General features: G+C 36.7%; 1 protein-coding gene across 3 annotated transcripts in view; it reads left to right on the top strand.

Annotated features, from left to right (window-relative positions):
- Nucleotides 1-26,585, top strand: part of RASSF8 (Ras association domain family member 8) — a 120,914-nt gene that overhangs the window by 31,292 nt on the left and 63,037 nt on the right. Inside the window, exon 2 of one of the 3 annotated variants that reach the window (XM_063075433.1) lies at nucleotides 6,146-6,236. The exons of the other annotated variants lie outside the window; for them this stretch is intronic. The gene's annotated coding sequence lies outside the window, so the exon portion shown is untranslated. The remainder of the gene's footprint in view (nucleotides 1-6,145; nucleotides 6,237-26,585) is intronic. 3 annotated transcript variants of the gene reach the window in all.

Genomic DNA, 26,585 nt, shown 5'->3' with positions numbered 1-26,585 from the left:
AACAGGTAATTTGATGAATACTTATCAAAACTCTGAAGTTGATCTTCTGAAAACAGCTCTCTGGCATGTGGAATATTGAAGTATTAGCCAGGGGAAGGAAACCCTACCCAAATAATCATCGTATAGTTTGTCTAGTAAAGTTTATGAAATGCATCTTTCAAATTGGTTTAGACAAAAATGATTACTCAGCTGTTTAAAAAAAAAATTATCCCTTGTTTTATCCTTCTCCTCTGCTGCTCTTCTGATATCTTGCATGACATTTAATAACAAATCATAAGACTAACAAGGATGTGTTTCAATTCCTGGTAGTTTGTGGGTCAATTTATTAGGCTAGAGGGGGAATATGCAGTGAAAAGTGTGAACATTTTCTAAGAGCAGCATAGGTTAGGTGAATTAACCTGGGTGGGAGTCTGGCAGGTGTTTAAAGTCAAGTACACCTGAGCTCAAATCAGGGCTCCACCATTTACTAGACCTGTAAACCTGGAATCGTACTAAATCTTGCTGAAATCTTTGTTTCCTCATCTGCAAAATGGAGTCTGTAGGATTTACCTTCACAGAGTTGTGGACAATGTCTGAACCAGGCATAGAGCGGTGCCTGGCACTTATCTGCTGAGTGCCTGTTGCTACTTTCTAAAGCCAGGAACTGCATTTCAATCAAGTCACCTAATCTTTCTGAACCTTAACTTTGTCATCTATATAATGGGACTATTAATATATTAATATGAAAAAGCTAAAAAAATGTTACAGCTATATGCAAGTATAAGGAGCTTATTTCAAGAAGGCTTCCTGGATATGCATCAGCCATAAGTGATTTCTCTCTTGTATGAACTCTACTGTAGCTTTTTCTCAAGTGTCTTTGGTGCTTACTAAACATTTATTTGGTATTATTTGTTACTAGACATTTAGTTATATTTCACAAACATTGCACAGTTAGTGGAAAGAAACACATATCTTCATTTATAACTTCTATCCTATTTTAAATTTGTTAAGGGTTTGACAAATGTTTATTATATAAATAATTAATTTTTATTACCATTGTTGCCCTCTGCTTTGCAAACTCATATAGCTGACAGCATCATAATGGATTTATTTCCATAGAAAGTCTACCTTATTGTTTCTATAATCATTTTATTGATTCCATATGGAATATGTAAAACCTAAGATACTTTTCTTACTAATATTGCAATTGCTTTTAGCAAAATGGAATTATATTTGAGATGTATGTCTATGATTTGGGGGGTTAGAAAAAGAAAAACACACCTTAAATTTTCCCACTCTTTGTTAGAAAAACAAAAATTTAGGAGTATTTCAGATTTATATAATATTTATGGTTTTAATTTATTTTGTGGATACAAATATTTAAATTTCAGTTGGGTTTTCTCTTTTCAATAAAAAGAAATATGCTTTTTTTTCTTTTTCTTTTTTCCTTTTTTTTTTTTTTTTTTTTTTCTTTTTGGGCATTTGGAGTCACAGAGTAGAGTAGCCAGTTTCCTCTAAAACTTTGACTTTTTCTTATCTGATCTGACCTATAAGACTTGAATAATCAGAGCATTAAACTCTTTCTCATTTCTGCAGTTGTTCATTGATTGGTGGGCCTAGTTTGAAGGAAGGAAACATACCAACAATTAATCAGCAGTCATTAAGAGACATCTACAAGGAAATGAAGGGCCTGCATATTTTGTAGGAAAAGAAAGAAAAAAAGAGGCAGAACTTTATGGAAACTGGAATTTCTTTTGCTTTTGAGTTGTTCTTGAGCATTCTATTTTGCTTGTGTCCAGTGTTTAGGAATTGCAATAACCTGATATTATGTTAATTAATATCAATAACTTCTATTTGCATTCTTATAAATTATTTAATTTAAATACAAAATGTGGGGGTGAGAATAGATGTATTAGTTATCTATTGCTGGGTAAGTTGCCCCAAACCTAGGGACTTAAAACAATTTTGTTTTTGTTTTTATTTTTTAATCTTGTCCAGTTTCTTTGGATCAGAAATCCAGCAGCGGCCTAGGTGTAGGGGTCTGGCTCAAGATCTTTTATCAGGTTTGTGCAAGAAGGAAGTTAAAATATAATGCTTTCCAAACTGAGAAGATGCTTTGAAACCAGAGAAGGAGGCAGGCAGGTCCATACAGGTTACAAAGATATTTATTACAGGGGTGACTTACATACAGGAAAGTTGCATGCAGCAAAAAATTAGACATCTACAGTGGATGAGATCTTTGGCTCTCTGGGTTTAGGCAAAGCTTATATAGCAAAAGCTCTGTTACTAAAAATAACTTCAAAGAAACATCTTAAGAAAATAAATTGATAACATCATTTACCAGGTGTCTTGTGATCTATGATGTGGGGGTCTTATGATAGTGTGTAGACTGCCGATGCCACATGCTGTAATAAGTCATTCACTACCTGAAACCCATGTTCCCTTTACAGGCTGTCTTAAGGTTAATCTATAATTGGTCAGTGAAACAAAGGAATGAGGTTAAACAGGAGTCATCATGGTGGGTGGGGCATAACATGGCATTATTTTTGTTCACCATCTAATAAGGTTGCAGTCCAGATGTCAGCTCATGTTGTATGTAATCTGTATGAAGGTTTGACTGGGATTGGAAGATCCACTTCCAAGGTTTCACCCACATACTTGGCAAATTTCTGCTGGCTGTTGATAGGAGCACTCAGTTCCTCACCATGTAGACCTCTGCATAGGGCTGCTTGAATGTCTGTATGATGTGGTGACTAGCTTATCTCAGGGTGAATGACCAAAGAAAGAGAGCAAGATGGAAGCACCATATCTTTTATGACATCATTTCCACAACATCCTATTGGCTGTACAAATTAACTCTGATCACTGAGGGAGGAGAATACACAAGGGTATGAATACCAGTGGGTGAGTGCCTCTGAGGGCTATATTGGAGGCTGGCTACTAAAATAGGAGGAGATATAATTTTTGACACATTTTTTGTGTGTCCAATTAATGTTTGAATAACCTTAATTTAAGTTTTACCAAAAAAAAAAATACTATTAGTTTTCAAATATTACCTAATATTACTATAAAGATTTCTAATTTTTATCTTCTTTTCTCAAAAATTGCACATATTGGTATACATTGATTATTGGTCCATTTCAACTATTTGTATAATAGATAACATGGTTATGGGAGAATTATATCTAGGTAAAAGGAATTATTTAGTGAGGCAGGGCTTTCACTGAGAATAAGCTCAGCACACTGAACTGCCCACTGCTGTTCTGTAGAACCCCCCCAAATTCATCAAGGCTTCAGCAGACATTTATTGAATGCCTTTATGTGCTAGGCATTGTGAATGCAGGTGTCAGTGCAAACATTTAATCATCATATATGCTAAGTATTATAATCGAGCTACAGTTGTTGAAGATCACGGCTCTGAAGTCAGTTTGCTTGAGTTCACTTCCTGGCTCCTCTATTTGTTAGCCGTATGACCTCCACCAGTTACTTCACCTTTCTATTCATTTGTTTTCTTTTCTGATTATTTGCTTGTGATAGCTTGCCTACCTCATAAGGTTGTTGTAAGGATTCAGGGAATAGTGCCAGTGAGTACTAGGTGTTAGCTGTTTGGAAATTCCTGGAGTGACTAATTTGGATGAGGGAAGGTTTCTAGGGGCAGTGAGATAACATTTGAGCTGTCTCTTGGAAAGCAAGTTGGAGTTTGGCCAGCACAGAAAGTTGGTGGGGCCTGGGATGCCAACCCAAGGTGGAACTAGAGGCAGGGAAGTTGGGCAGTGGGGTGAGGCTGGGCACGCCACGTGAACGGGGCTGCAGGTGAGCTTCCATGGTGGCTGGGAAGTACACGAGGGTCTCGTGCAGAGCACTCCTGCATTGTAAATTTTCTGAGATCATCCCTGCTCAAATCTCTTATTTCTTGTTGTCTTCATAGGTACTCTCACAACTGTCAGCTCTTATGTTTGTATTTATAGTTAGAAAAATTTGTCACTAGTTACGGGACAAACAAAAGGAGGTTGAACTTTTTTGTGGAGTCCATCAAAAGCAGTAGAATGATAGGATTTTATCTTTTCGGCTTGTTTGCATTTGTAACATGTCCTGTTTGAAAGGTGAGCCATGGATTGAGTAGTTAGGATGGTTGTCGTAGTCAAGGGGGAGACATAGGAGCCATCAAAGGACTGGGAAGGGGCACAGGTGCACGAGAGACCATGTCCTTCACGTGTTCCCAACAGGTGTGGCATTTCCCACAGGCATCCTAAAGCACACTCCCAGGCCCCAAACAGAACTGGGACATCCCCATCCTACCTCAAAGAACCTTGACTCATTCAGAGTTTTGTAATCATAAAATTCTAAAAAGGAGAGATTTTAATATCAGCATATATGTAAGTTCATATTGTTTTGAATTATGTAGGAGGGGGTAAGCACCATAATCTTCTTGGCCTTTAAATATCTGGTTCTAGCGATAACCTTATGTTATAGACAAGAGGAGATAATGATGATGTCAGTTCTAGAAACTCCTTCTCAACTGCCCACTTCACACTTCCAAAAGTTTTCTTGAAAACACAGCTAAAAAGAGAGATAAGGCTTTAAAGAAGAAAACATGGGTAGGAAGAGATTTTTATTTAGGCAAATAAGAATACTTTCACCAACCAGGCTGGATTCGGGATAGCTTCCAGACGCAAGGATGGGAGTTGGGGTGGTTGTTAGTCTATTTAGATTCTTCTCACTTGGTTCTGAGTTTGCCACCCAGTCCTCTTTCCCAGCAGGGTTGACCCTTTATTGCTTTTTTGATGATACCCTCCATTGAGAGGCTCTTTTACCAAATTGCGTCAGCCTCAGATGTGTGTATTTTTCCAGCTTCTTTAAGAGGTAGCTGGGGCTAGTTGAAGCCAAAAGGCTCTAACTCAACATCTGGTATAAGACGATGAAGCAGGAATTTTGTGATAACTAGTTGGCCTAAAGCCTATTAATTTTCATTGTAATAAAAGCTTAATGTGACTGCTACTCTTTTTCTTTTAAAACTTGGAATCATGCAATACCAGGCCTTTGTGTTACAACTGTAGCACTATGCAAAAAATAATCAGAAAGCTATTGGCATTTTTATAACAACTATTAAGTTATATGAAGTGTTAGTCTAATAGCCAGATTTGGAGACAATGTCTCCATTCAGGGGTATAGCAGGTGTGCAGGGAGAGCCTAACTATGGAAGGGGAAACTTTGTACTAACTTCTCCCTTCCTCAATTGTGTTTGAAATGTGTATGTTTTCTTACATTTTTGCATCATCTTTGGGGTCCACCAGTTCTTTTCCTTGCACTATTTGTAATTTATTTCAGATTATCTCATGACTAAGAATTTAAGGATTGTAACATTTTTTGGTGATGTTTTCTATTCATAATAAAAGCAGTTCAATGTTTGGATATATTTAAAAAATGGTTGAAGGAAGCTGGTCTTGTTACTAAAGTAAACCTTCCTATAAATAAATGCAGAAACATCTGTGAAGGGCATAGTCTGAATGTGGCAGACGTACGAATTGCGTCAATTCCCGTCTTGCGGCCAAGATTTCTTCCTTAGGCTTTCTTTATAACTAATGTCGTGGCAGAGTTTCACATTCTCACAGCATTAAGCAAGAAAATAGTCAAAAGAAATGGTGCCAAGCGACCCTCTTTCTTAGGTTAGCCAGAGTTAGTGATTTGTACTCACCAAGGAAAAGTGCGGAATGTTTTTGTTTTTACTTTTGGGGGATTGAAAACCTGAGATCTCTTCTTCAAATTCATTTTTAGCCCTCGCTTTAGGCAATTTTTCAAATATCTAACTGCTAACTGCTTTCAAGAAATTATTGTGGTATTGCACGGAGCCATGGTCAGTAGAAAAAGAAGGCACAAATTCTTTCCTAGAACACTATAGGCCCATCAAATGACTTTTTTTAGAAACAACTGAAATTTCTTTTATAAAGGCACAAAAATGCTAATTGAAACCAAACAGGAAACAAACCCACCCCACAAGTACTGAGGGGCTAGGGGGAGAGTGGAGGAAACATTCTTCTCATGGAAAACTGTCTGAAGCTACAAGCTTGTGTATTTTGCTCTGATGATTGTAAGTTAAGATGGGGTGATTTAGCATTTTTAAGATAAAAATTAGCCAGGACTGTAAGAACACTGTGTACCTTTTCAGGTGCCTGTGCAAATCCTCCTAGAATACATGTCTGGTGCTCTGCCTTTCCTCAAGACTACCTCATACTTGCTCTGGCTTGGACACTTGTAAGGTGAGTCAGAAAATTTGCATTCCTTACATACATTCTAGAACAGCATCACTTTCAGTGACTTTTTTTAAAAAGTTTTCAAAATTTTGAGAGACTTTTATAGGTTGTGTTCACTGGTGAACTCTTAAGAGTCATTAATTTGTAAGCCCCTTAATAGAGAAGTACAAAGCATAGTTAGTGTTAGTATCTGTTGCCACTGTCATATAATTCCCAGGTCCAATCTTGAGTTGACACTAAAAGTACCATAAAACTTGCTTTAGGTTTCAAATTTGGAGTCTGAAGCAAAAGTTTTCAAAGTGGTATACACTCTTAGGCTTTCTGAGCACTGTTCAACTAATGCTTTAAATTGGCAGCTTAAGAAGCAGAGAAATATTTCTAACGGTAATAGGTTAGAAAGCCCTGGTGACTAACTGGTTTTTCTGACTTCTTCATAACCACGGTTAGTCTGGAATATCCTATTTGAGCTTCCATCTCTTCCATAATGTCCAAAATTGGTTTTGTTAAGTAAAAAGGGGGCACACAGTCTCTTTAGGAGAGGATATACAACTAAATTTTGTTTTGCTTGCTTTTAATATGCTTGCTGTGTGTCATCTCTTGTTTCTTGAACATTTAAGTGACTTACTGTTCCCAGAAGGGAAAATCATTTGACCTTGTTTGTAGTAAGTGAATCACTTACTAATAAACTGTTCACATTTTACAGGTGAATAAACTCTTTAAGGGCACCAACCAGCGTGCTGTCTCATAAATTCCTTAGTCCCTCATTTGCAAGTTACGGGCTTGATTTTTGACTAGATGATGGATCTTGAAGGTCTCACATAAATTAATTTCCCCTTGAAATAAAAAAGTATAACTTGGAGCCTTCTAATAATTGCTAGATTATGTGGAGGGCCTGGACTCCTAAAACCACAAGTTCTTATCTGCACTGGTTTTCCCATAGATCCTCCTATGTTGCTTGTGGCATTAGCAAAAACTGTGACTAGGCCACAAGTGCTGAGAGTGAAAGATAATCTGATTATAGTAAGGCTATTTTGTTATATCTGAGTGAGAGCTGAAATGTCCTATTCATTCTTTATTTGTAATGCCCTTCTATTTGTAATACAGTCTAAAAAAACAAAAGCATAAGAAAAAGAGTATTGTGTAGTTCAACTGAAGTTCACTCTGTGGATTTGATAGTCACTTAAATTTTACTTTTAGCTTCCATTACTGATGAAGCTGTACAGTAAAGCTTTCTTTTATACATTAATTATTCTCTATTTAGGAGGATTTATGTGTAAATTACACCAAGAGGAACTGTGTGGTTCAGGCTTAGTCTTTAGGGATTGTATGTATTTGGGTTTGAACATTTCAATTATTTTGTTTCTCTGCACTGCTAGTGGTTATCCACTAATACAGGTGGGGATTCTATGGGTTGCTTGGTGTTTGCTGCTGAAGAGTTTTCATATTTTGCTACTTCTTCTCAAATGCTCATCACGCTCAAAATTAGCAGCCTTTGATTCTTTACCTACCAGTGCAGAGAGACACTTTAAAATTACTGCTGTTTCTCTTTTTTTAAATGAAGTTTTGTTTGTTGTTTTATAATAAATGAAGGGTCTGCCCAGGGCTTCAGTGTGAAAACTTTTTTGGCTACTGCAGTAACCCAGCTTACTCACAGTAGAGGTGACTTCCCTAAGCCTTTCTGAATGAAGCATCTAATTTTAGTCATGTGAACTTTGATGAGCAACAAAACCAGCTTTGAAGTCTCACTATTGCTACACTGTAAAACTGTGTTGTTGTTTTTTTATGGAGCCACTTTAAATTTTTGATATCTTCCAGTCAAAATATCTTTCTACTAAATCACATTTTCTTCATAATGATGCAGGTTCTCTTGAGCCATTTTTCTTTTTAGAGAATGTGCTGATAGAGAAAAATTCACACTTTATTTATCATAAGCCACCTTTGTTAAGTTTATAAATTCGAAGCTGTGTGAAAACAAACATTAAAGCTCATATTTTGTGTAAAAAGGCAGATAAGATAAAATTGAATACATTTTGCAGATTATTTATTTTCTGCTGCTTCTGTTTGAAATACAATCTTCCCTCATCCCTCTTTTCTGGTACCTTACCACAAAAAGCATTAGTGAGGGGGGAAATGATGATAAACAGATTTAGCTCTATAATCTTCTTTCAAAACCGCCTTGCAAGTAATTTCCCATAGTTTCTGAAATGAAGCATATGGTGGCAATATACTGTGTCTCTGGTAATGGGAAATAGTTTCAACATACTCTCAATATTTTATATTTTAAATTGTGTGTGTGTGTTTTCAGGTTAGGTTTTCTCTCCCAGGTAGATTTAATGGATTTTATTTTTTATATGTTTACATTTGGTTTTAAGGGTGTAGATGGGGTCATTTCTGAATAAACTTTATTGTTACAGATAATTTGTACACAGACTTTAGAAGGCTTGAAATGATCTTGCAGAGAAAACAACTTGGTAGAAGAAGTGGGGGGGGCATGTTTTCTGTAATTTAAGTTGCCATGGTAACCTGCATCAAGAAATGTACTTGGAATCCAGGCCTGAAGAATTTTAGTAACAATAAACATTCCGATTGCATTCATCGTCTCTTTTTTGGCCAAGAAAGGAGCTATCCATCGTGACCTAATTATTTTATTTCTGTTTTAGAAGCTGGGTAGCAGTTTGCACTTTTAAACTTCCCTGGCAGAGTAAAAAATGAAAAGCTCAAGTGTTTATATTTGAGATTGACATTTTTTCATAATATGCTATAAACAATTATTTCGAATTTTGAGATAGGTTCAGTATGATGGTTACTTAATGAAATATGAAAGAAACAGGATTTGATGAGGATTGAGATGAAAATCTATTAAGAATATTGGAATCTGGTTTTTGTGGAGCTCTGATTTGGGAATGTTATGACTTTTCTAATATGAGCCTGTTTATATTTTTATTTTATGGCATCTTGTATTGTAGTCTTAATTAGGCACAAATGTGTTTTAGTAAAAAGGATGAGGTATCATTTTTATTAGCAGAGTAAGTTTCCTTTGAGAAATTTATGTCCAGACATTATTTTTAGATATCCTGTCTTTCACAAAGGACAGTAGGATGTTGTTTTTAAAGAAAAAGCTGTTTGTAGGTTTTGCTTCTCTCTTGCCTTCTGCAAGATATTGATTGCTAACTGAGATTATTTGAAGTTCGAAACATTTTCCTTATGCAAGGAACATTGGGACAAATAAGGAGATAAGGACATGTGTGTGTGGGTACATATGTGTTCAATCATTTTAGGAAACTTGGAAAATGGAAGAATTCATGGCTAGTCTAATTAATAAAAAATACATAAAAAATCATTTACGGGAAAATGTAAAGGAAAATAAAATCACCCATTATCTCACTGCTTAGAGATATCCACTATTAATACTTTGTGGGAAGTATTTATAATTTTATAAATGAAATTGGAATAAAGCTGTCAAAAGCCAAAATACTAATAGTGGTAAAACAGTAGGATTTTATCTTTTATTAGAATTAGCACCATACCTGCTATCATCACTACTATCTAAAATAGCACTGAAATATCGAGCCAGTATATTAAGAGAAAAAGGGATGAAAGAGAGAACTGTTGGAAAGGAAGATATAATTATTTGCAGATAATAAAAAATTCCCAAGACAATTAAAACTAACAGAGTTTAATAGAGTTCCGTTACAAATAATGTAAACATCTTTTTTGTATGTAGTAATAATAATCAGTTCAAAATTTTGAGAAAAGAGTCCATTCATAGTAGTAACGAAAAGTATGTTGAGGATTAAACTTTGTAAGAAATGCAAATGGCCTTTAGGAAGGAAACTATTAAACTTTACTCCGAGGATGAGGAGACTGAATGTTTCTGGATAAGAAGACAGTTCTTTACTTATTTTTAATCTCTTGAATATCTGATCTTGGATTTGGGGAAGGATGTGCTAAAATACAGAAGCAAAATTGAAAACAAGGGAACAATTTGTACATGTAGTTATATTAGAAATAAAATAATTAAATTTTGCATATATCAAATCACAAAAAGGCAAACAATCACCTGGGAAAAGTATTCAATTCATGTATTCATTTTCTCTCTCTCTACTTAATTCTCTCTCTGTGTGTTATATATAATTGCATTCTAATGTATAACAAAGAGTTAATACCTGTATTTATAAATAGTAAGAAGTAATCAGTACCCCATTTAAAAATTTGTTTGTGGCTCTTAGTGGACACTTTAAAAAATACAAACTGCTATAGACTTAAAGGTTTGTTCACTCTTTATAATTAATGAAGAAATATATTTGGCATATTATGTTATTGAAGATTCAAAAATATGTGCATGACACACATATGACTAACCCATACATAAAACATAATATGCAGACCTATGTAATTTCTAATGCTGACAGTGAGAGAAGTAAGATCAGAAGGTTCGTGCAGTGTAACTAAAAGGTAGGCTACTGTGCAGCCAATAAAAGAATTTTTCTATCTACCCACCTGTAGATTTTTAAAATCACTATTTAATGAAATGGAAAAAACAATAGTAACCTGAAAAGTGACAATATAAGGAAATAATATAAATTATAGCCTTGATTTTTTTGGTAGGTATTTATATAAGAAAAGAAATATACCAAAGTTTTAATGATGATTATCTCCAAGTGGTAGAACCATAGGAAAATCATTACTCTTTTCATTTATAACATCCAGATTCTGTAAAACAAATATGTATTATATTTATAATGATAAATTTGAAAGTAGATTCTGTTTTTAAAAAAATCTAAGGTTGACCAAATGTCTTAGATTTCATTATATACCTTTTTCAAAAGAAATATATTTACTATAAATATATATGTATTGAGACGGACTATACACAGAATTGAATAGCAAGGGGGCTATCATCAGAGTCTCTGGGCAGGCTGAACAGACTGAACTCCTGGGCCACTATTCGTATTAGACTGTTATATATATGAGGGTACCTCAAAATGTTTATGGAAAAATAGAATTAAAGATAATGCAAATATTTCCATGAACATTTTGAAGACTCCCTGTACCTGTGTATCTGTTACTGTCCTTTATGTATATCTACACATATATGTAGTATATTATGTATATATTTATATAAGCATCTATATAAAGCATTCCAACTTGGGGAACATATGCTACTTCCCATATGCTAGAGGGTCTTCTTTTAACTTCCTAAAGACCTACTTACCTTTCAATACTTGGCTCAAATGACATCCACAGGAAGCTTTCTTTTTCCTCTGTACAAAGTACCACCCCATGTGCACACAATGGCCCACCCTACTTTCCTAGTGAAAAACTCACAACTGAACATAACTTTTACATGTATACACAAAGCATTTTTGCATGGTCTTAATAACAGTGTAGTTTCCAGGAATGTAACTATTATATAAATTAAGGAAAAATTACATTTGATTGAGAACTTGAACAAGAGTTGTTCTCCAACTTGGAAAACCATGTTCAGACAGCAGTGCCCCTTGCAGTTTTGAGTCACCTGTCACCATTCCTGTTAGCAATCTGCACTTAAAATCTGCACTTGCATTTGTGATATGGGTGCAAGTATCTGACTACTTCATGATGTCTTGTCATTTAAATACTTAAATCCATGTTGCTGTGTTACAAAGGATTTTTCTTTTATTTCTCTTCTTTCTGGCTTCTGTGTTGAGAGTAGACTGTTTGGGGTGGAGGGGCAGCCCAAGGGTAGAAGCAAGAAGGCTTGTTGGGAGACTGTTGCAGTAATTCAGGTGAGAGATGATGGTAGAGTGGTAGAGCCCACAGAATTTCCAGACAGGTTATAGGTTGTGAGAGAGAGGAGTCAAGAATAACTGTAGGCACTTTTGCCTGAGTGTGTGTGTGTGTGTGTGTGTGTGTGTGTGTGTGTGTGTGTGTGTGTGTGTGTGTGTGTATCAAGTATATGGTATTTCACATTGAGACTGGATGAGATCATCAAGGGAGTAAATATAAATAGAGAGAAGTGGAGAGCACCAGTGACTGAGACCTGGGCTACTCAAACATTAAGAAGTTATAAAGCAGAGAGTGCTGAGAAAGAGCACCAGTGAAGTAGGAGGGAAACCAAGAAGGTGCAGTGTTCTGGAAGACAGGTGAAGCAAGCGTATCAGGAGGAAGGAAGGAGAAATTGTCTCTTAGATTTAGCAGTGTGAGGGAATTGGCATCACTCTCGGAGTTGTGTGCTGGCACCTGAGAGTGAGGCCTCCTTATGTTTTGCACTCTTTACGTGCCTAATGTGCCACACCCTAATTCCCCCAGCCCTGGGAATGGCACAGTGGTTTGTTTAAGGGACAATAGGAAAGTTCTCTTTCCCCGATTCTCTCTTCTCATATTACCAATTGGAGATGAATTTAATGTGCTTTAGCTTCATCCCTTCCCCCTTAATATCTCAACTTATTAAGGAAGACTCAGTGAAGAGGAAAAGGAATGCTCGTGGTCTGAAAATTCCTATTGCTGCTGATGAGAGGGAGTGGAGAATGATTGGTGGGGGGCCTTTGCACAACCAAGGGGCACTACAAGGGACTTCTAGATACTTAAGATGTAGGAGAGAGAGGACTGGGGGATAGAAGGGGGAGACTAGTTAGGATCAATCCTTGTCACAAAGACTGGAATAGAGTACATTTGTCATTTTTAAGTGTTGTAAGTACCATTTTGTCTTTCCTTCCTTGGAATCCAATGATGATAGGTATCACTTACCTAATTAATCCTGGGATTCTTCCCAGGGTAGATCTAAGAAAGACCTCCTGAGGCATCTGAGGAACTGTCCACCTCTGGATATTAGAAACCAAAGGAAGCCTTACAGTAACATCTACAGAACCCAGAAACGAATTCCCAAGACAGAAGTTTTTATTGCAGTTTCATTGGGATGAGTCCTGATGCTATTTTGGTTTGTGTTAGTCTCAGTTATATCTAAGAACTGAGTCAGCCTTGTGTCCATGGAAAGAAATCCCTATTGAAAGTAGTAGGTACTGACTCTGGAGTCAGTATGGCATCATCTGTTCCCTTTGAAAATGTCTTTAAAACTTATTTTCCAAAGAGATTAGTCAAACGTTTCCTAGAAAAGCGTTCCTCTTTCTGATGAGCAGTGTTCTTTTCGATAGTGCTGGATTACTCTTTTAGGCCTTGCTTCCTCTCTGCCTCCAGTCCCACAAAAACCTGAGTCAAGTATATGATGACCTTATTAATTAATTGAGACTGACTGCTAAGGTCTGAATGTTTGTGTCCCCCCTCACCCCCCCCCCCAGATTCCTATGTTGAAACCTAATCACCAGTGTGATGGTGTTAGGAAGTGGGACCTTTGGGAGGTGATTAAGTCATGAGGGGTCATGAAGGTGGATCCCTCATGAGAGGGACTAGTGCCTTATAAGAGAGGCCCCAGAGAGCCACCTTGCCCTTCCACCATGTGAGGACACAGTGAGGAGGTGCCATCTATGGACCAGAAAGCAGGCTCTCACCAGACACCGAATCTGATGGTGCCTTGACCTTGGACTTACCAGCCCCCAGAACTGTGAGAAATAAATTTCTGTTGTTTATATGCTACAAATTTTATGGTAGTTTGTTACACTAGCTGAAACAGACACTGACCCATGAACTTCAGTATAAATCTAGTACCTTTAAAGATTTTTTTATTTTACCCATAGCACATAGTAGGCCTTTGGTAACTACTTTTTGAAATAATTAGGTACAATGTGCATTCTGCTTATTTTTTTATTTTCTTAGATAGTAGGGAGGTACAGTATATTAGTTAAAGCTGTGGTTTCAGAATGTCTGGATTGAAGGCTTGGCTTTTCCTCTAACAAGATGTGTGATCTTGGGCAAGTTTGTAACCATTCTTTGCTGTGGTTTTCTCTTCTGAAAAGCGGGGATGATAATAATACCTACCTCATAAGATTATTATGAGAATTAAATAAATTGATACATTCAAAACACTTAGAACAGTGCCTGGAATATGGTAAGCCCTTAACAAATGACTATAACAGAAGCCGTCAGGCATTTAATATTTAAAAAGTGAGGAAAGCAAATCTCTACTTCTTCCTTAAATAGCGTTGTAACTGGTAGTGAATATTTGACTGTTGGTGTGTGAGATGTAGTTATTTAGCCCTATTTCAGTGGTTGTAAACAGCTTCCTTTGTTTCTGAAGATGGAAGAATAGATGTCATCTTTCCATCCAGCCTCATATTGATATATTACTCTTGACACAGACACATAGCTCTGCTCATGTATTATTTATATTATTGCTAACCATGCGAGTTGAATTTTTAAAAATATGTGGGAACTATGATTAGTATCCATATTTGTTTTTTCTTGGGCATTCTGTATCCATGATGTTTTCTTCCATGTGAGTTTTAAGAGCTGTGCAGTTTGTTCCATCTTCTTGTTGTGTTCCTACATCCACATTTACAGAAACAAAATAAAGAAGAGTGTATTCCCACAATTCTCATGTAGTCAGCTCTTGTTTTCCACAGCGTTCTTTGTCGTCATGGCTCTGTCCTCAGGGAGCTGGGCAGTGCTGTTTAATTAAAAGGGCAGAGTTCTTGTGTGATGTACCCCCAGGACTGCCCTGCCAGCTTCTCTCTCGTTTCTGGCAATCCAAGTCTATTTTATAAACCTTTGGCAAAATGGGGCTTCTCTACTGACAGCCATCTGGTGGGACAGCACTTTAGAGTTTATCAAACACTTTTAAATAGGTGAGTCTAATTTGATGCTCACAGCAAACTAGCAAGAAAAAAATTTTTTTCTTTGGCAGCTGGCCGGTATGGGGATCTGAATAACACTACGCGCTAACCAACTGAGCTAACCAGCGAGTCCAAGAAAAGTATTATCAACATCCATAGATGAAGAAATGAGCCTCCATGAATTAAAGGAAGTTTGGGGTTGCACAGTTAAAGTAAGCAGTGAACCCAAGTCTGCTGACTTTTTAAAATCCCACGTCCTTCCAGTTTTACTGCTTTTTCATCAAATTCACTCAGGCTCAGTAAAATCTTAGTAATAGGACCTGTTACTTAGAAATCATATCCCATGGAATTGAAATTTCAAAACTATCATAAGATTTGATGCTTGTTAACTGTCAGAAACTTTACTTTTTATAATAAAAGGACCTGGTTTCATTTTAGTTGTATTGTTCATTCTTGGTGGTTATATATTGTGTAAGCATTTTATGACTAGCTTTAAGTTTTTAAAGGTGTTTTTCCAATATATGTATACTTTGTCATTCAAGTAAATTTCATGTTGATAGAAGCCTTTTTTTTTGCTTTTAATGTGGCTAGTGTTGAATAGGCCTACATTAAGACTCTTTCTGAAATTCTTAGAAGAGTGTAATTACCGGTTTTTATCCTGTACTTGGTAGGTAGGTGAGTAGTCCCACAAAGAATAAAAAGGGTTCTATTTTTGTAGCCATTATTTTTCTAACCCTCATCTGAGTACGTGGCACATTTCTATATTGTGTGGATAGAACTCAAACCTGTTGCATTGGTTTGAGGAGTATGAGAATGTGGACCTTTGTTTCTCTGTGAAGTTTTGTTCTTGTGCCCTGCTTGAGCTGCCTCTGCTCAGCATGTGTAGCCACAGCTGGCTGGTGCCATATGTCCAGTGACTTGCTGAGTGAGTGTTCACTCACTACAGCAGCAAACTTCTGCTCACTACAGAAGCAGGGACCTTCTGTTTCAGGATCAGATTCAGTGATCAGTCAGTAATAAGCTCTGAGAAATTCAAACTGCTATAATACTAATAGGTATTATTTATTTAAGTAATTTCTACATGCCAGGCTCTGTTTTAAGTCTTTGTGCTCATTATTTAGCCCTAACCAATTTAAGGATTATTATTCCCATTTTAGAGCCAGGGAAACTAGTAATTTATCTAAAGTCATATAGCTAATATGTGGTAGGGCTAGGATTGGAACTCTAAAGTCATATAGCTAATATGTGGTAGGGCTAGGATTGGAACTCAGGGCTGTCTGGCAACTAAAATTTGTTCTTAACTGACAGTTTCCGTACTAGGGACAGTACAATACATCATGTGTATGCTACTTGTACCCATGGCAGACATAATTAATTGATCATGGTATGTGTCATGCTGAGTGTTTTAGTCCATTTTGTGTCGCCATAACGATACCTGAGACTGGGTGGTCTACAAAGAAAAAAGGTTTATTTGGCTCACAATTCTGGAGGCAGGGAAGTTCAAGAAGCATGGCACTCACATCTCCTCTGTGTCTGGTGAGGGCCTCAAGTTGCTGCATCACAACAAGGTGGAAAGTCAAAGGGGAAGCAGATACACACACAGAGGCAAACACCAGGAGGAGGAAGCTCACTGTGTAACAGCCAGCTCTCGCGGGAACTAATCCATTCCTGTGGAAACTAATCCAGTCTCACAAGAGCAAGAATTTACTCATTATTGCAAAATCTGCCACCATGCTGCCCACAGTGCTGGAGTCTCCATGACCCAAATGCCTCTCATTAGGCCCCACCTCTTAAAGGTTCCATTTCCCAGAACCACCACATTGGAGACAATGCCTGAACAAACCATTTTTAAACCATAGCACTGGGTCTGATAATCCTTGCCAACATCACTTTCTTGGCATCAATAGTGAAACAATCAGGCCTAGTAGGCAAAATAGGATGTATCCTTGGCTTGAAATGTGTCTATATTGATTTTCTCCTAAATTCCAGTGGTGTGTTGAAATTGGGCCAATGTGTTTTGGGGAAATAATAAGTAAATTGTTGTTTTGTTTTATAGGAAGAATGAACATGCAGCATTTTTCTATATAGGTATTGATTGGTGTGGACGATTAAATTTAATACAGGTCATTTCTATTTTTATTAGCATTTAAAGTCATTTCCATGTAAAAAAAATTTTCAAGGCAAGTTGATTACTTATTCATAATATATATTTATTTGAAAAGTATTTCTCAAATGGATATTTGAAATAAGAAATATTGACAGCACCCTAGAGATTATTGTCATTAGATTAGATCTTTTTTATACCATCAGGAACTGGTCGTGAAATCTTCCTTAAATTCTAATCATAGGTCAAAATATTAACCTTTTAGAATTGAATTAAAATCTCCGTGTTATGGCTGTAATTGTTGAAATAAAAACTTGTTTAGGATTAGGATTATAGTGGGGTTTTTTTTTTTTTCTTGTCCTTTTTCCTTTGAGACCTTACTACTACTTCAGTTGAAGACAGCATATTTTTTAAATTTCCATATATGGTCAAATAGATGTTTTAGTCTCTTTCCCAATATTTTGATATAAGGGCTGCACCCACTACAGGATATTGAAGAACAGCTTGGCACAGGGTGCAGGGTTGGAAGGTTTGAGCCAAAGACCAGTACTAATACCTACAATAATAAAGTGTCATTCCTGTCTTCTGCTTAGTGTTTGCATTTCTAGAAAATGCTCTTTTCTGTTTCCTGCTCTGAAATCTGTGACACAAAACTGAGGAATAGAAAATAATTTATGTCAAAGTATATTTCTATTGATAGGTCACTGCCCAGCAAAAAGATTGAGGTAAGATTTAATCCAAATTAGTATGTTAGACCATGAAAACTGCTTATCTTTTGTGTGTATCTTTAAAGTTAAGTAAGAGAATACTATAAGTTACTTATCTCAGTTTGCAAAGAAGTGGAAGTTTTCCCTGCTTTTTTTTGGTAGTGATGTTATAAGAAAATATAAAATATCTAAAGTTAGACAATCTACAATTTTGTTTTAAGAAATTCTGAATTGAATGTGCTTTTGAAAAATAAACGAAATTAAGGAAGATAACTTATTAGTAGTGTTTCTGCAGGTTTACTCTGCCTGGCCTCAGTAAAACCATTTTCTTTTTATCTTTATTGATAAGATCCTAGCTATACATACTTTAAAAACAGAAGACAGTACTTCTCTATAACTCTGTAACCACAGACCCCACTAACTCTGACTAATGGTTACTTTCAAGTGCTCGTGGCCAGTTGGAGTTTATAATTTGTTGCCAAATCACTAATTATCTTTATTTTTATCCTGTATTTTGCCTGTCAAGCAGTCATATTCTCCAAAATTGGAGAGTCAGAACTTTCAACTAAAGAGTTTGTTTAACTAGAGGTAGTAAGAACCTATTTTCCCTTGAAACGCACGGGAAATTCATTTATTTTTGTTTCTTTTAAGCATTTAAAAACCTGGAAGTTATTAAAGACGGTTTATTCTTTTCTGTTTTTTAAAAAATTTGTTTGGTTGGTTTTTTCTTTTGTGTTTGGGTTATCTAATGAATCTCCCTGCTACCAAAGTCTAACCAGTGCTTTGTTCTGCTTTTTCTGCTTTGGTGATAAGTGGTCCTTCAGATTAAGAATTAGCTTTTCCCTGGCCTGAGATTTTAAGTTCTCCCAATAATCTTGGACGGTAGCCCACATGTCCAGATTTTTTCTTGCAGTGCTGCCTTAATTAATCTACATATTTTTGCAATCTATTCTAGAAATTCACAATTTGGGATCTGGGGCATGGGACGGGGAGAGATTCTTTTTGTTGGTACTGTTATTTACGTGTAAGGATCCACGAGAAAGAGCTTTATAAATTGCAAAGTTCTGTGCAGGTTTTATATTGAAAGGGCAAACTGTTTTTAGGTAATTATGAAAATAAATATAAAGTTTCAAAAATTAACAAAGACTTATTTCAGAGTTTAAGTTGCTTAGAAAGTTGTTTGTTTGCAGTTGTCCATGTCAGTCCATTTAACAGGTATGAAAATATTTTCTTCTTCTCCTTCTTGCATCCTGCTGTATAGATGTTCCTTTACATAACTTCTTACTCACATTAATAAGACAGTATAGGTGATGAAATATTATCTGAAACTCTCATTCATTAGTTGAAACCTTTCCTTTTTTCTTTTCATTTCTATTGCTTTATAAAATTGACCCAATTCTTTTAATTCTTTGCTACATGCACAAACTAGGCAAGTATTTTTTTAATGAATGTATTTGCTTCATGTTTTTAGTATTTTCAACTTACAAGCGAACATTTTTCCATATAGACAAATAATACTAAATGAGTAAACATTCTTACTCATTTTTCTTTGGTTTTTCCATGTGGAAGTAAAAATCTATATAGCCATACACAGGAAAATAAAATATTTTTTAAAACATTTTTAAAAATTTTTGTCTTTATAATTACATCAGTACTGTTAATTGTTAATAGGGATATTTATCCTAAGGTGTACAAAGTAGAGTTAGAAAACAGTGCTTTCTATTACACATTCATTTGCAAGACTTGTGTATCTGAATTCTGTCAGGAGAGAGAAACTGCATGTTAATTTGAACAGGAAAAGTTTAATATCAAGGACTACAAATATAACAGGATAACAAGATAGATTTATTTCATTTCTACTGAAATGTCTGTAATAAGTATATGAATTGTTAGACATACTGGTTTATTCAACTTCTTTTTTTTTATTTTTTTATTTTTTAGGTTTATTCAACTTCTAATGAAATTTATTAATACTTTTTAATTGAAGCATATCCGTAGTCTTGAGATGAATCTTTGAGAATCTCTGTAACACTATAAAAGCCGATTTTTCCTTATTTTTTTTAAAGAGTTGCTTCATTTCATCATGTTTCTTAGCCATACTCAATAGAATACCATGCTTCACAAGCAATTGGGCATTCACTGGTGAAGACTTTCTTTATCTTAGAATATTTTTGGAAATGGATCTAGAATCTCGTTACTTTTTTTTTTTAACAAATCCATTTTTTTAATTTAAAAATTCTTGACATTACATAATTAGACTTGAAATTTCATAACATTTTACTTGAACATTTCTTGTTGACAAACAGAAATAAAATGTATGTGCTAAAAAAGAAAACTGAACTAATAACAGGAACATTTTATGAAACCAAATATGGATTCCAGCATTAGTAGCCAAACAGAGAATGCAATTTTAACTTTTTAGAGGATGACAAAGTTGTGTGGAAACTGAACACTTAAGACTTGGAATCACTGAGCAGAAATTGCGTAGCTGGGGCTACGTAGAAACCTGTAGAAAGGGGCTGAAGGTGAACCCATGTTCTTGTATCCCGTGCCACTCTCAGGAAAGAGGGCATTGAATGGATACTGGGCTAACCCAGCAATAGCGACCTTCCTAACTAGAAGAGTCTCCCAGTACATTGACAGATTTGACCAGACCTCATATCTGGTGTCCTCTTCGCAGTCAGTTAAGTTGTTTAGAATAATTACTTCATAAGTGGCTTAATAATTACTTCAAACTTGCCTTTCGGTTCTCAAGAGCTGGACTAAATTCTGGTGAATTCAGTCCTTCCATACATCATGGCAGTGAGACTGTTGACTTCTACCTGGTTTGGCTTGGCCATAGTGGTGAAGTGTTATGCTATATTTTAATGAGGGTAGGCTTTTAGAGAAGGTCCTTTGGGTCATAAATGCATGGGGATGGATTGCACAAAGTTGACTAGAGAGTTGATTGGCTCCAGTTATTATGGTATGGTCATAACTGTCCCTTGGATAGTGTCTCCAGTAGGACCAGCAAATCTGCTTGGCATAATTGGTTACAGATTACAGGGCACCAGCATTGGTGGTGACCTGCTCTCTGGATTTGAGCAGCATGTACTCAGTTGTAGTATGTTCTTTCAAAATAACCTTTGTAATGGCAAAAACATGTCACATGGGGTAATCTTGATTTTTAAAAATAAGAGGTAACTATCTTGAATTCAGCTATTTTGAGGGAGTTTAGAAATGCTGTTTTTAAAGAAGGTATGACCATTAAAAATAAGACTTTTTAATGGGTGTGATAAACTAATACAGAAGAAATTTCTAAAAGAGAAGTTCAAATATAGTTTGAAAAGTAGCAAAATACAAATAAGTCTATATTTCCCAAGTTGCCTGCCTTAGTGGGTATAGCACCCATCTGCGTGCAAAAAGTATGAGATTATATGTTAAAGAAAAATGTAGTCTAATTGCATTATAGCCATAACTCTTAGAAATAGCTTTGGTGCGACGTAATCTAAACTTTCTTATGCCTTCCAGAACAGACTAGATAACATAAGTGTTTTTCATGCATAGGCTTGTGTGGAAGTGTGGGGCACATATATTTATATTACTAAACTGAATTTAAAAGAAATCTTGAATTTTATTTAGAAGGATTCTTGGTTGTAGAAAAAGATTGATCATTTTGCAAAAGGATACTGAGTTATTTTTCTTTTAAAAGAATGTTTGGATTAGGTAAAAATGTACTATTTAAATTTCAATACCACTTTTTTAACTGTGATTTTTAGATAATTCTCTTATAAGGGAGAATTTTTCTGGATATCCATTGATAGTGGTTTTTAAAACCATATATCTCTGGAGGTGGTCTAAGATGTAGCAGGAAGAAAATGAATATAAGGTTCACATTTGGTATATATCTGGAGTATATTTTTGTCACCTTACATGGCAAAATAATGAATATTACCTTACATGGAAAAATAAATAAATGGATCTTGAGAGGAGAAGCTTGTCCTGCATTGTCTGGGTGGGTCCTAATGCAGTCAGTTATGTCTCCTTATAAGAAAGAGGCAGAGAGAGTTTTTGAGATAGAAGGTGATAAAGAAATTGGACCATAGAGACAAAGATTGGAGTGATGCAGTGGTCACAAGCTAAGGAACTCCTGGAGCCACCAGAAGCTTGAAGCAACAAGGACGATTGGAAGGAGCCTGGCCCTACTATCACTTTGACTTTGGCTCAGTGAAACTGATCTTGGACTTCTTGCCCTCAAAACTGTGACAGGAAAATTGTTGTTGTTTTATGCTCCTCGGGTTGTAGTAATTTTTACAGCAGCTGTGGAAAACTAATTCACTTAGTAATGAAACAAATATAAAAACAGGATGTAAATAAAAATAAACCAACCATAAAATAAAATACTTTACAAAGAGATTGGCAACTATTTTTTATAAGGGAATATTATTTTCAGTGATGATAAATCTATCTGCTATGGAAGTGAAGTACATTTGGCAATGTGGAACAAAATTATGCAGCCATCAGAAACTTTTTTACAAATAATATATGAGGTAAAAAAAATAATTTTCATATAATGCAAAGTAAAAACAGTATTAAAAATTTACTTACATTATGAGCCAAATTTTAAGTATCTATTTCTAGGGAAAAAAGTTAAGTAAACTTAAATACAGTCTGTGGTGTCAATTTGCCTTTGTTTAAACCTTGCTTTTCCACTTAGCTGTGTGATCTGGGCAAATTTCTGGGCTTCTGTTCTCATCTATAAAATGAGAATAATAAAATACCTACATACCTTATGAAGGACTGAATTTGTCAATATTTTCTAAGCACTCAAAACAGTGCCTAGCACATTCTAAATGCCCAGTATATACTATTTGTTTTTTGTTTGTTTATAATATTAGGATCAAAATTTAAAATTTAGGAAAATCCTTCACTACAATTACTTCAATAAGCCTTTCCTTCTTTCTGCACTTGAAATAGAGAAACTCGAGCCCTGCTTTGATGGTGGCAATGTGAGAGGCTCCACAGCCCTACTCCACAGCAAAACAATTATGATTGGTGAAAACTATTTTTTTTTAAAAATTAAAGTCACTGGAAATTGTCCTACAGGCATATAACAAATGAGGAAACATATATTTAAGAAAATCTAAGACTTGGTAAGGACAGCAAGTCTGGCACTTGAGCCATGACCCACTCTGCTTGCTTGAGGGCAAGATTTCCAGAAAAAAGGCCAGGGCACCCCTGGCACCTCAGCATCTGCTGCCCTGCACTGCCTCAGGCATCTGCTTCCACATTGTGGTGCAGTGCTCCTTGGTCACCCCAGCTCAAGCAGGCGTGGATGCAGCTCTAGCCAGCACTCCAGCCACTACTTCAAAAGGTACTGGCCATAAACCTTGGTGGCATCCACTTGGTGCTAATTCTGCAGGTGCACAGAGTGCACGAGCTGTAGAGGCATGGCTGCTTCCATCTCGATTTCAGAGGATGCTGTAGAGCTGCCACAGGAGCAGAGCCACTGCAGAGAATCCCCACTGTGTCTGGTGGAACCATGGGAGTGGGGCTACCCCTGAGACCCAAGACTTGTGGAGCTGCCAGTATGTAACACCAGCTGGGGAGAGCTGCAAGCACAAGACTCCAACCTGTGAGAGTTGTGGTGTGGGCTATGCCCCGCAAAGCTATGGGGACAGGGATGCCCTTGGCCTTCAGAGCCAATCCACACCCCATTTTGTGCAGGAGGGTGGGACATGAGTCAAGGAAGATCGTTCTCAGCCTTAAAATTTAATGTTGTCGGCCCCCTTGGGGTTTGGACTTGTTTGGGACCTGTTACTCTTTTTTTCTTGCCTATTTGTCCCTTTGGGAATGGGAATGTCAATCCTATGCCTGTTCCACTATTATAATTTGGAAGCATATATCATGTTTTGATTTCACTAACTCACAGCTGGAGAGGGATTTGCCTCAGGAAGAATCATGTCGTGAGTTTTACCCATATCTGATTTAGATGAGTCTCTGGGACTTTGGACTTTGGAGTTGTTGCTGGAACAAGTTAAGACTTTGTGGGCTATTGGGATGGAATAATGAATGTATTTTGTATGTGAGAGGGACGTGAGTTTTGGGGGGCCAGGGGCATAATGCTACGGTTTGAATATTTGTTCCCTCCAAAACTCATGTTGAAATTTAATTGCCATTATAACTGTATTATAAGAGGTGGGACCTTTAAGAAATGATATTAGCCCATGAGGGCTATGCCCTCATGGATGGCACTAATGGTGTTATGAAAAGGCAAGTTTGTCTGCCTTTTTCCTCCCTTGCCCTTCTGTCTTCCCCATGTGATGACACAACAATAGAGCCCTTGCCAGAGGCCAGCACCTTGATCTTGGACTTCTCAGCCTCCAGAACTAAGCCAATAAGTTTCTGTTCATTATAAATTATCCAGCCTCAGATATTCTGTAGTAGCAGCACAGAATGGACTAAGACATGCTCCCTCCCCTCACCAGTCCCCCCAACTCAGCATGACAGAAGCTCCACTCCCAACAAGTGTGGCTGAGAATATGGGCATCCTCTTCTTTTAGATCCCAATGAAGAGACACTGTATCTCACTGGGAAGGCAGACTGCTAGCATTTCTCATCCCCTCCAGTTTCAAGTTACAGAAGCAAAAAGCCTACTGAGTGCGGCAAAGAAGTTGGGGATTTCTTTCTTCTACCCAGCTCCCACTCTTAGGGCAGAGGCTATACCCCGGGGATGGCAAGCCTGGAATACTGGGTACCCAATTACCATCACCCCATCTTGCTTGTAAGGCAGAAGTTTGACACTGGGAGAGGCAAGCCAAAAATATCAGAGGCTGCTGCTCCTATTCAGTCCCCAGAGCAGTGGCTCAGAGATTTTGCCCAGTGGAAGAAGCAGTCCCTGAGAACAGAGAGCTCCATGCACTCCCCCAAGGAACTGATTGTACTTACAACACCGTGTGGGGAAATTCAAGCTTAAGGATGCTTTCAAAGCAATGGAGATTTTGATTGTAAGGAAATAAGATGCAGCTGTTAGCCCATTTAAAGAACAAGCTAAACTGTAGGCCAGCTAGTTCACAAAGGAGAATCAGAGAAGGGACTAAGAAGAGCTTTCCTGAGGTCAGAACAACTGTTAAAGACCAGCCAAAGAAAACTACACCTGCCCAAATTTAATTGGATAGGACTGTGGAGCAAGTTATGCCCCAGAACATTGTTAAGAACAGTAGAGCAATCAGCTGGCAATTAGTTGAGCCATATGTCTGGGTATGATACCAGAAGAGGCAGACAGCTTAGCAGAGAGATAAGGGAAAGAGACAAAGAGAGTCCTGCTATCCCCTTGTGGTTGTTTGCATGCCCAAAGCTTCACCCTCTGAGGAGCAACAGCAAAAGTTTCATATTGCAAGGGAGTACACTTCCTAAGATAGTATATAGCCAAGTCACATAACAAATCAACCAACAGAAACAAGCACAGAAAGGGAGGAGGGTTATCAGTATCTAGAGTTGATACAATATAGTACCTAAAACTTCCAAGTTATGATACATGCAAAGAAACAGGAAAGTGTGTTCCGTACATCAGAAAAAGTAAACAGAAACTGCAAGAAGACCCAGGTGTCAAATTTAACAGAAAAAGACTTCAAGGCACCATTATAAATTTCAAATAACTAAAGGGAACTGTGCTTATAGAAGTAAAAGAAGCTATAATGACAGTGTCTCATCAAATTGAGAATTTCAATAAAGAGGTATAAATCATATTTTTAAAAAGCACCAAATGGAAACTCTAGAATTAAAAAGTATAATAACTGAAATGAAAAACTCACTAGAGGGATTCAACACTTGATGAATCCCTCCTGGCAGAAGAAATAGTGAACCTGAAGATAGATAGATAGAGATTATGCAATCTGAAAAACAGAAAAAGGAATAAAGGAAAATGAACACAGCCACAGAGAAATGGGGGACACCACTAAGGGCACAGATGTGTAATGGGAATACTAGAAGGAGAGAAGAAAATAAAGAACAAAAAAATTTGAAAAAACAGCTGAAAGCTTCCCAAATTATGAAAAACATTACTATACACATCCATGAAGCTCAGTGAATTCCAGTTAAGAGAAACCCCAAAAGATCTACATCCAGACACAATGTAGTAAAAGCTGAAAGACAGGGAAAATCTTAAAACTAGTATTAAGGAAAGACTTGTTGCTTAAAAGGGAACCCCAGCAAGATTAATAGCTGACTTCTCTTCAGAAACAATGATGGTCATAAGTCAGTGGGATGACATGTTCAAAAAGCTAAAAAGGAATTTGTCAATCATTTTATGCAGAGTAGAAAAATTTCAAGACCAACTAACCTTGAGAGAATTTGTTGCTAAAAGATTTGCCTCACAAGGAATACTAAGAGAAGTTATTCACACTAAAAGGGAGTGACCCCAGACAGTACCTTGAGCCCAAATGAAAGACAAAAAGAGCACACCAGTAAAGGTAATTATATAATTGTAAAAGATAGTATAAATGCACATTTGTTCTTTTTTTCTTCTATTAACTGATTTTTTAAGAATTGTATAGAATGGGCCGGTCCCGTGGTAGCGCCAAGGCCACGGGTTCGGATCCTATATATGGATGGCCTGTGCACTCACTGGCTGAGAGTGGTGCAGACCACACTGTGCAGAGGCTTGCGATCCCCTTACCAGTTGAAAGAAAAAAAAAAAAAGTATAAAATGGCGTGGATATAATTGCTGAGTTTCCAAAAGATAATACTAACCCAAAGGAGATGGATGGATGCAAAGTTATGTTGGAATAAGGAAATATGACACCAGGTGATAAGTCCACAGGAAGAAATGATGAGAACCACAAATGGTAAATAAGAA

This window comes from Cynocephalus volans, chromosome 12 (assembly GCF_027409185.1).
Source record: "Cynocephalus volans isolate mCynVol1 chromosome 12, mCynVol1.pri, whole genome shotgun sequence".
In the NCBI taxonomy this organism is placed as follows: domain Eukaryota; kingdom Metazoa; phylum Chordata; class Mammalia; order Dermoptera; family Cynocephalidae; genus Cynocephalus; species Cynocephalus volans.
The sequence above is the reverse complement of the archived record's forward strand: the minus strand, read 5'-3'. Positions and strand labels throughout refer to the sequence as shown.